The sequence below is a fragment of the Oncorhynchus kisutch genome, linkage group LG4, assembly GCF_002021735.2.
Source record: "Oncorhynchus kisutch isolate 150728-3 linkage group LG4, Okis_V2, whole genome shotgun sequence".
Classification (NCBI taxonomy): domain Eukaryota; kingdom Metazoa; phylum Chordata; class Actinopteri; order Salmoniformes; family Salmonidae; genus Oncorhynchus; species Oncorhynchus kisutch.
The window spans coordinates 23704375-23715099 of record NC_034177.2 but is presented as its reverse complement, the minus strand read 5'-3'; the positions used below and the strand labels follow the sequence as shown (position 1 = coordinate 23715099).

General features: G+C 43.8%; 1 protein-coding gene across 1 annotated transcript in view; it reads left to right on the top strand.

The window, feature by feature from the left end:
• The window catches only part of LOC109889264 (SNF-related serine/threonine-protein kinase), a 46523-nt gene continuing 35798 nt past the window's right edge, over window positions 1-10725 (top strand). The window contains exon 1 of the mRNA XM_020480572.2: window positions 1-488. The gene's annotated coding sequence lies outside the window, so the exon portion shown is untranslated. The remainder of the gene's footprint in view (window positions 489-10725) is intronic.

The window sequence follows — 10725 nt, the reverse complement described above, 5'->3', positions numbered from 1 at the left end:
CACGCTGGCTGTTCAATTGCATAGGCCATAATAGTTTTCTGCTCTCTCGACTTCAGAACAGACATTTTCCTCTAGGCCTTTCCGCCTGCCTCAGCCCTAGCGCGCCATAGGAGAGAACATCCTCCGAATAAGACCGGAGTTAGCTGGAATGCTTTGACGTCAGTAGCAGGCCAACCCAGGCCAGCGCTCAGAGCCGATCAGACGGAGGTGAATGCACGAATAGGCTAGCCTACTGCAGAGAGAGAGAGACGCACTCACATCGAGCATCCCTGTTGCCTCGTCATTTGCGGAGACATCGGGGCACGCAAACACTACGCACCTGGCACAGTCAATACAACAGGGCGAGGGGAAAATATTGTGTAATAGCGTTATTAAGATTTTAACACATCAAGTAGGCTAGTATTCTTGGTATAGAAAGAAGTGTATTTGCTGTTTACAGTGGTGTGTCGCTCCACTAGCCTCAAGGATAACGCATTTTCCTAACAATGGTAAGTATTTCTTTTTTTAAATCTTTAAGCTAACTATATTCCCACTCTTAGCAATTTAAGAATGATCTATTTTGGCTATAATGTTATTGTCAGATTTCGGTGCCAGATGTGAACGACAAGTCTATGTTTATGCATTTCATTAGATGCGTAGTCAGTATATGTGTATTTTACGAACTCGGGACTGCGAACTCAGGACTGATTGCGGAGTGGAAGTTTAACGTTACCAGTCGAAATTAAAGCAAGTGTTTACGATGGGCTGTTATAGCCTACTGCTGGTATTCATGTCCACGTGGAGACTAGAATGATCATAATTTGTTCTTTGATAACTAGATATATGCGCTGACAGCTTTGACATAAAATTATACCAACTAACTTATGATCCATCCCCTCCAATACCTCGGTCATACAAAACTTTCACAATGCTTTAAAATACATTTAAAGATATGTTTATCTTAATGATATATATTTGTGTAACTGTTTGGTAAGTATATCTTAATTCATTAAAGGTCCAATGCAGCCGTTTTCATTGCAATATTATAACATTTATGGTTAACAGTTAACTATCTTACTGTGATTCTTTTCAATTAAAATGATCGAAAAGACACAAAAATAGCTTTCTTATTGGTCTATTCATTCATATACCGCCTGGTGATGTCACCGGGCTAGCCAATACTCCATCCCACCAAAACAGACATTTCACAATTTTCACAATTTCACAGGATAATTCCAACCTTGTAGTGTGGAAATATATATATTGTATCGACCCTGGGTTTATAAGCGCGGATATCGACTCTGCAGCTCGAGCATACTTTTGGGGCACAACCGATAGCGCTCTGGACTTTCGATTAGAAGGTTGAGAATTCAAGACCTGCTCCCTGCCCGTTTCATTACAATATATATACAACACACAAAATCACGTTTTTGACTGCACTGGGCCATGAAAGGGACATGATGATAATGATTGTAGTACAGGGGATGATGAGTAAAATGATTGTGAGACCAAGTCTAAGTTTACCCATTTGTTCTGTGTGTGTTGCCCTTTGTTAGGGAGTAGCAAGTTTGGTGGCATCTCACAGTGCAGTGTGTGATCACTCCCCATCTCTCATAACTCTGTAACCTATTGTTCATTACTGTAACAAAAGATCTGGTTCCTGGCCTGCACCTTGTCTTTCTATTGCCTTGCCATCCCCAGGGAGCACGGGCCAACTCTGAGTCATCACAGGACTGCCAACCAGATAGGAAGATAGAGAGCAAGGGGGAGAGGAGAGAGGGAGAGAGATGGAAAGGGTGGAGGAGAATACAGATGGGGTGATTGAATAGCAGAGAAAAGTCAAAGTGAACTAACAGAGTGCGTGTGTATATATAGCCAGCGTGCATGTGAGTGTGTGTGACACAATGCATACGTGTGTACATGTGACTGCTTGTAACTCTCCATACTTTATTCTGAGCAGGACGGGACAGTGTCCCCTGGGTCAGAGAGGAGAGCAGGCAGATCACAGGAGAAGCATGCAGCTACAGACACAACTCACTCAACCTTGTACTTCTCCTCCAATAGAATTACAATTCTATTTCAATTCCTATTAATATTAACATGCTGTTCCATACAAAGAGAGCGACAGAAGAAATGGAGAAGTTAAATATGTGATAAGAGTTTAAATGCTGGAAATGAGTGTGGAATTGAATTCTCTGTGTGATAATGACTGAATTAAGAATTCAGAAGAGAGAGTGCTCTCTCAAGTCTCTCTGCTCCCCTATTCTCACGGTGACCTCACCATTTTGAATATTGCATGATGGGAACAAGTGAGATGAGATCCTACATAAGGAAACCCCACTCCGTTCCTCCATCACCCATAACCCCTCCCTCCTCTTTCCCCATCACTATTCTCATTCCATTACCCTCCTCCCTCCCCTTTCCTCCATCCATCCCGATCTACTCTCCTTTGATAAGAGACAGAATTGTTATTTATTTATTTTATTTGATATATTTTATTTAACCTCTATTTAACTAGGCAAGTCAGTTAAGAACAAATTCTTATTTACAATGACGGTCTACCACGGCCAAACCCGGACGACGCTGGGCCAATTGTGCGCCGCCCTATGGGACTCCCAATCACGGCCGGATGTGATTCAGCTTGGAGTCATTTTTTAAAATAAATGTATTTATTTCACCTTTATTTAACCAGGTAGGCCAGTTGAGAGCAAGTTCTCATTTACAACTGCGACCTGTCCAAGATAAAGCAAAGCAGTGCGACAAAAACAACAACACAGAGTTACACATAAACAAACGTACAGTCAGTAACACAATAGAAAAATCTATGTATAGTGTGTGCAAATGTAGAAGAGTAGAGAGGTAAAGACAATAAATAGGCCATAGAGGTGAAATAATTACAATTTAGCATTAACACTGGAGTGATAGATGTGCAGATGATGATGTGCAAGTAGAGATACTGTGGTGCAAAAGAGCAAGAGGATAAGTAACAATATGGGGATGAGGTAGTTGGGTGTGCTATTTATAGATTGGCTGTGTACAGCTCTGACAGCTGATACTTAAAGTTAGAGAGGGAGATATAAGACTCCAACTTCAGTGATTTTTGCAATTCATTCCATTCATTGGCAGCAGATAACTGGAAGGAAAGGCGGCCAAAGGAAGTGTTGGCTTTGGGGATGACCAGTGAAATATACCTGCTGGAGCACGTGTTACGGGTGGGTGTTGCTATGGTGACCAGTGAGCTGAGATAAGGTGGGACTTTACCTTGCAAAGACTTATAGATGACCTGAAGCCAGTGGGTTTGGCGACGAATATGTAGTGAGGGCCAGGCAACGAGAGCATACAGGTCGCAGTGGTGGGTAGTATATGGGGCTTTGGTGACAAAACAGATGGCACTGTGATAGACTACATCCAGTTTGGTGAGTAGAGTGTTGGAGGCTATTTTGTAAATGACATCGCTGAAGTCGAGGATCGGTAGGATAGTCAGTTTTACAAGGGTATGTTTGGCAGCATGAGTAAAGGATGCTTTGTTGCGAAATAGGAAGCCGATTCTAGATTTAATTTTGGATTGGAAATGCTTAATGTGAGTCTTGAAGGAGAGTTTACAGTCTAACCAGACACCTAAGTATTTGTAGTTTTCCACATATTCTAAGTCAGAACCCTCCAGAGTAGTGATGCTAGTCGGGCGGGAGGGTGCGGGCAGCAATCGGTTGAAGAGCATGCACTTAGTTTTACTTGCTTTTAAAAGCAGTTGGAGGGCACGGAAGGGGTGTTGTATGGCATTGAAGCTAGTTTGGAGGTTTGTTAGCACAGTGTCCAATGAAGGGCCAGATGTATACAGATTGGTGTCATCTGCATAGAGGTAGACCATAGAATCACCAGCAGCAAGAGCGACATGATTGATATATACAGAGAAAAGAGTCGGCCTAAGAATTGAACCCTGTGGCATCCCCATAGAGACTGCCTGAGGGTTGGACAACAGGCCCTCCTATTTGACACACTGAACTCTATCAGAGAAGTAGTTGGTGGACCAGGCGAGGCAGTCGTTTGAGAAGCCAAGGCTATTGAGTCTGCCGATAAGAATGTGGTGATTGACAGAGTCGAAAGCCTTGGCCAGGTTGATGAACACGGCTGCACAGTAATGTCTCTTATCGTTGGCGGTTATGATATCGTTTAGGACCTTGAGAGTGGCTGAGGTGCACCCATGACCAGCTCTGAAACCAGATTGCATAGCGGAGAAGGTCGAAATGGTCAGTAATATGTTTGTTCACTTGGCATTCAAAGACCTTAGAAAGGCAGGGTAGGATAGATATAGGTCTGTAGCAGTTTGGTCTAGGGTGTCTCCCCCTTTGAAGAGGGGGACGACCGTGGCAGCTTTCCAATCTTTGAGAATCTCAGATGATACGAAATAAAGATTAAACAGGCTAATAATAGGTGTTGCAACAATTTTGGCAGATAATTTTAGAAAGAGGGGTTCCAGATTGTCTAGCCCGGCTGATTTGTCGGGGTACAGATTTTGCAGCTCTTTCAGAACATCAGCTATCTGGATTTGGGTGAAGGAGAAATGGGGTAGGCTTGGGCGAGTTGCTGTGGGGGTTGCAGGGCTGTTGATCGGGGTAGGGGTAGCCAGGTGGAAAGCATGGCCAGCCGTAGAAAAATGCTTAATTAGAGCGCCTGGGGAATGGGAGAGGTGCTGGGGGCTGCAGGGCCTGGGTTAACCTCTACATCACCAGAGGGACAGAGGAGGAGTAGGATAAGGGTACGGATAAATGCTATAAGAACTGGTCATCTAGTGCGTTTGGAACAGAGAGTAAAAGGAGCAGATTTCTGGGCGCCGAAGAATAGATACAAGGCATAATGTACAGACAAGGGTATGGTAGGATGTGAGTACATTGGAGGTAAACCTAGGCATTGAGTGACGATGAGAGAGGTTTTGTCTCTCGAGGCACCATTTAAGCTAGGTGAGGTCACCGCATGTGTGGGGGGTGGAACAAAAGGGCTAGCTAAGGCATATTGAGCAGGGCTGGAGGCTCTACAGTGGAATAAGACAGTAATCACTAACCAAAACAGCAATAGACAAAGCATATTGACATTTGGGAGAGGCATGTGTAGCCGAGTGATCATAGGGTCCAGTGAGTAGCTAGGCAAGCTGGACACAGCGAATCAGACAGCTAGCGGGCTGGGGCTAGCAGGCTAGCAGATGGGCATCTGGGGGACGTCGCAACAGAAGAGCCTGTTGGGTGGGGCGGGTTGCAGAAGAGTATGTTCAATCCATAGATGGAAATTGAGATTAAAAATATAAAAATTATATTGAAAATATTTACGAAGAAAAAAATGTATACACGGGACAAGACAAAACAGACGTCCATCTGGGTAGAAGCTGTTCAGGGTCCTGTTGGTTCCAGACTTGGTGCATTGGTACCGCATGCTGTGCAGTAGCAGAGATTATTTCTATGACTTGGGGGGTTAGGTCTTTGACAATTTTTTGAGCCTTCCTCTGACACCACCTGGTAGAGAGGTCCTGGATGGCACGGAGCTTGGCCCCAGTGATGTACTGGGCCGTACACACTTCTGTCTGTGGCTCTCACACTCTACAATGTGCAGTTTTGTCACACAACGCAATGCCACAATTGTTTCAAGTTTTGAGAGAGTGTGCAATTGCCATTCTGACTACAGGAATGTACACCAGAGCTGTTGCCAGATAATTTAATGTTAATTTCTCTACCATAAGCCGCCTCCAACGTTGTTTTAGAGAATTTGGTAGTACGTCCTCTGACCTCACAACCGCAGACCACGTTCAAGCATGGTGGTGGCTGCATCATGTTATGGGTATGCTTGTCATCGGCAAGGACTTGGGAGTTTTGTTATAATAAAAAGAAAAGGAATAGCACTAAGCACAGGTACAATCCTTGAGGAAAACCTAGTTCTGTCTGCTTTCCAACAGACACTGGGAGACAAATTCACCTTTCAGCAGGACAAAACCTAAAACACAAAGCCAAATACACACTTGAGTTGGTCGGCTTGAAAATCTATGGCAAGACTTGAAAATGTCTGTCTAGCAATGATCAACAGCCAACTTTAAGAATGTTTTAAGAATAATGTGCACATTTTGTACAATCCAGGCATGCAAAGCTCTTAGAGACTTACCCAGAAAGAATCACAGCTGCAATTTCTGCCAAAGGTCAAGACATATTAGTGTTTTCTTTTTCATGTCTTTTTAAAAATATTTTTTACAGATGTTAGATTTTTTTCTCCCACTTTGACATTGCAGTTAATGTTGTGTAGATCGTTGACAAAGAAGGACAATTACATCCATTTCAATCCCACTTTGTAACAAAATGTGAAGAAGAAAATGATGGGTGTGAAGACTTCCTGAGGCACTGTATATCATCCATGTCCTTGTTCAGCCACGATTCCGAGTAACATAGGATATTACAGTTCTTCCGGTCCCGTTGATAGGATAGTCTTGAACGGAGCCTGTCCAGTTTATTCTCCAGTGGTTGTATGTACGCCAATAGAATGCAGGGTAGAGGCGGTTAATTCCCTCGCCAACGTAGTTTCTCCAGAGTGCACGCACTTCGGCTTCACTTACTGTACGCTGGTTCTTTCTTCTCTGAGTTTTGGAGATTAAGGACCTAGTCCGGGGTGAGCAGTATGTCCTGCACTTCCGACTCATTGATGTAGAAATCTTCACCCAAAGATCGTTGTTAGAATGTCCAGAAGCTCTATTCGGTCATAAGAAATAATGGTGGAAACAATATGTAGAAAAATAGTTACGATCAATGCAAAAGAAACACCCAAAATAGCAGAATTGATAAGGAGCACGTAAAACAACCGCTATCCAATCAAGCGCCATGTCTCGTGTGTGCATGTTTGCTCGTGCGTGTGTGGCAGTGGATTTGTCCATATCCACTCTGGTCCTTGTGTTAAGTGCAGTACCTCTATTGCTTGTTTGTCTGGTATGTTCATCTAGGTACAATGTGTTCTCAGCCTTTCTGCTCAGCTAGCACCAGGCACCAGAAGAATGGATATTCTCACTCATTTTCTCAAGATGTTTGCAAACAAACATGCTAAGTTTGCTGAAATCCTGATGCTTTAGCATTGTTTATTAATGTTTGTGTGCATGTGAGTGTGTGTGTATGTGCATGAGAGAAATATACAGTATGTGTTAGTTGTCAGTTGTGTGTGTCTGTGTGTTTATAACAGTGAAAGTCATCTCCCCAGCGGAAGCCTGGTCCCTGTTTGAACACTATCAGAAGGAAACAGGGTTGTTTCCTCCCTGCTCCCTGTAGGACGCAGCGGTCTCACACTGTGCTGTTTTAGGCCTGTTCTGCTTTGGTAGCTGACAAGAGAGGCAGTGAAAGCCACAGTGAATAGGAGGGTGGCATTCTCTTTCAGTCTCTCAGTCTCTGTTCTCTTTCCCTTTCTCATCTCTCCCCACTGTCTATCTCTTTCTCACATCTCCCTTCTATTTTACAGTCTACCACAGCACAGCTTGTGCACTGAACCTTGTTTAGCATAACTGCTGCTGTTTCTCTCAAATGGAAACATAAAAGCTCTATCACAAGAACAGATCCTGAGGAAAGTCCTACACACAAAACATGTGTGTGTGACTGTGTGCATTTGAATGCACAAGTGTGAGTTAGACTTTCTGTGTATATACTACTAGGGTATGTATACATAGTTCAACTAACAATGATTGATTCCCAGAATGTTTCAGGTAGATTGTGTGCATTACATCACCTGAACAACTTGTTAATAGGCTGAGGCCCAGACAAAGCCCAGGCCCAGACAAAATAAGTGGACATGAGTTGACGCACTGTGCTGAACAATTAGCTGGTGTTTTTACAGACATTTTACAATCCTTGCCAGACCAGCAAAACGTGCCAGTATTGTGGAAAAACGCAATAATTCTACCCATTACTAAAGCGTCTAATCCCTCTGTGCTGAATGACAACTGCCCTGTTGCCTGACATCCTTAGTAATGAAAATTGTGAAAAGTCAGCGCCACCCAGAAGCTCCTCGACCCATTTCAGCTTGCCTATCAGCCCAGCAGAGGAGTTGATGATGCCATTCTTATGCTCCTCAACATGGTCTATAGACATCTAGAGGCCGCTAAATCCCATGTGAGGTTTCTGTTTGTTGACTATTCTTCTGCCTTCAACATAATCCAGCCTTACATTAAAGCACAGAGACTCATAATGAACTTCTCCTTAGATGGGGGGCTGGTTTTGTGGCTGTTGGACTTCCTGAGCCACAGGTCACAGCGGGTCAAGGTGGGTCCCTACGTGTCGGACATATGCACCACCAACACAGGCTCCCCACAGGGATGTGTTTTGTCCCCTCTCCTGTACAGCCTTGATGTACCGTTCAAGGCTTTTTTCCCTGTCTTCTTTTTCTGATTCACTGCAATGTGATTATTTTTTCCCTTTTTTTTGTTCTTTCTATTTGTATTTGTGTTATATGATGAGGAACACCGTGTCCCGGTCCTAAATGACTTTGTAGAGTGGTGTGATGAATCACACTTGGTCCTCAATAGCAACAAGACCAAAGAGATGTGCATAGGTGCGAACAACACCTACCTCTGCAATATCCACCTATCATCTATGTCAGAACATAGAGATTGTAAAGGAATACAAATATCTGTGTGTGGACAATAAGCTTCAGTGGAGTATAGACCTGACCTACAAAAAGAGTGAACAGAGACTGCATTTTCTCAAAAAGCTGGGGTCTTTTAATGTTGACTGTATTATACTGATTCTGTTTACAAATCTTTCATTAGAGTATTTTAACTTTTTGTATTGTTTGTTGGTTTGGCAAAACCACTGTCAGCCAGAAAAATATGCTGAGAAGGATTATCACCACAGCAAGCAAGGTACTTGGAGTCAAACAGACAGGCCTGGATGAGATCTTTAAGGTCAGGGCCCTCAGCAAGGCTCACAAAATTATTTTGGACCCAAGCCAACCCCTGTACCTGGACTTTGAACTAATTTGTGCCAGGTGTGATATCCCTCCTTAACAGCTCGGTCTAATGTTCCTATCAACCCAGTAAGGTCAGCAGGCTAGGCTCTTTTTATTGGTATGTAACTGTTATGAATGTTGTATTGACAATTTGTTTTCTACTGTATTTAAACACCACTTTAAACCTGTACATGATACTGCAACAAAATTTCTCCATGGGGACAATACAGTCAGTAAGTAGTCATGCCAGTATGAATTGGTTTAAACTCAATTATCGCTGGTGAAAAGAGCCAATCATGAGCCAAATTAGCTACTGTCTGTCACCTACAATTGACTGACATGTCGTGATACCACCGCCTGCATAACGTCTGCCTGACGCCTACGTCTTATTAGGGCTGCATGGTATACTGTATTTTATGATATACCGGTATTGATGCAGGGACTGGTTTGGGTTTTTACTTTACCTTCTATACCAGTTTTTGAATGTTTTGGTTTGTTGAATGTGATACGCCATGTGTAATGTAAATTTTTACTTGATTCATCTCTCTCCGCTCTTTCTCTCCGTGCCACTTTCCACACAGACCTAGCCACGCCCCTTTCACTCAAGGAACGCATTTGATGTTCCTCAACCACGAGACATTTGCGAGACATTTGCGTTCAGTCTGCATGGTCTATGCAGCACATGCAATTCAATATCCAAGATGGCGTAGCAGTCAGACGTCTTTGTCCTTCCTCTTGTCGTGTTCCATGTGTATATATATAATCTTTTTATACCTTTTTTCTTCGCATATCTTTTTCATATTTTTCTAAACCTCAACTTCAAAATCAAAATGGTGTGGATCTGTTTTTTCTAAAGTATTTTTATTTACCTCAGAACCGGAATCCCCCAACAGTAGCTAGCCAGCTCACTAGCTACTAGCTAGTAGTCAGCTAACCACTGCTAGCGGCCATCAGCTAACCTTTAGCTCGGAAAGCTCTCGCCAGTTTGTACAACGCGACTCAAACCAGAGCATACCGGACCTATTTTCTCTCCATATCCCCAGATTCCTACTGCAAGCTCTGAACCTTTTCACCTGGATCATTGCAGCTAGCTAGCTGCAATCCAAGTGACTACTCCTGGCTAACGTCTGTCCTGAAGCAAGCACCAATTAGCCTGGAGCTAGCCCATGCTAGGCCCATTCTCCCGGCTAGCTGAAGAGGCCCATCAGCCACTCCTGGGCTACAATACCCGGACCCCTTCTACTGCCGGTACCGGGCATGGAACCCGGCCGATCCTTCACGACTGGACTACCAACGTAACCTGCTCGAGAGAACACTCAACTGGTCCCTACGCCGCGACGTCCCCTGAATGCCCATCTGCTAGCTGTGGCCCACTAGCTGCTAGCCGCTGCCCGCTAGCTGTCTAGAGCATATTGGACTGTTAGCTGAACAGATCCATCGGCCAATTTCTTGGGCCACTATACCTATTTTGCCAATTGGACTTGGACCCCTCTGCTACTCTGAACCCTATTAATACATCATGACTGGTCTATCGAAGTCACCGCATGATGACTCGGCTACGCATGCCTCTCCCTAATATCAATCTGCCTTGTCCATTACTGTCCTGGTTAGTTATTATTGTCTTATTTCACTGTAGAGCCCCTAGCCCTGCTCAATATGCCTTAACCAACCATTTAGTTCCACCTCCCACATATGCGGTGACATCACCTGGTTTAAACGTCTCTAGAGACAATATCTCTCTCATCATTACTCAATGCCTAGGTTTACCTCCAATGTACTCACATCCTA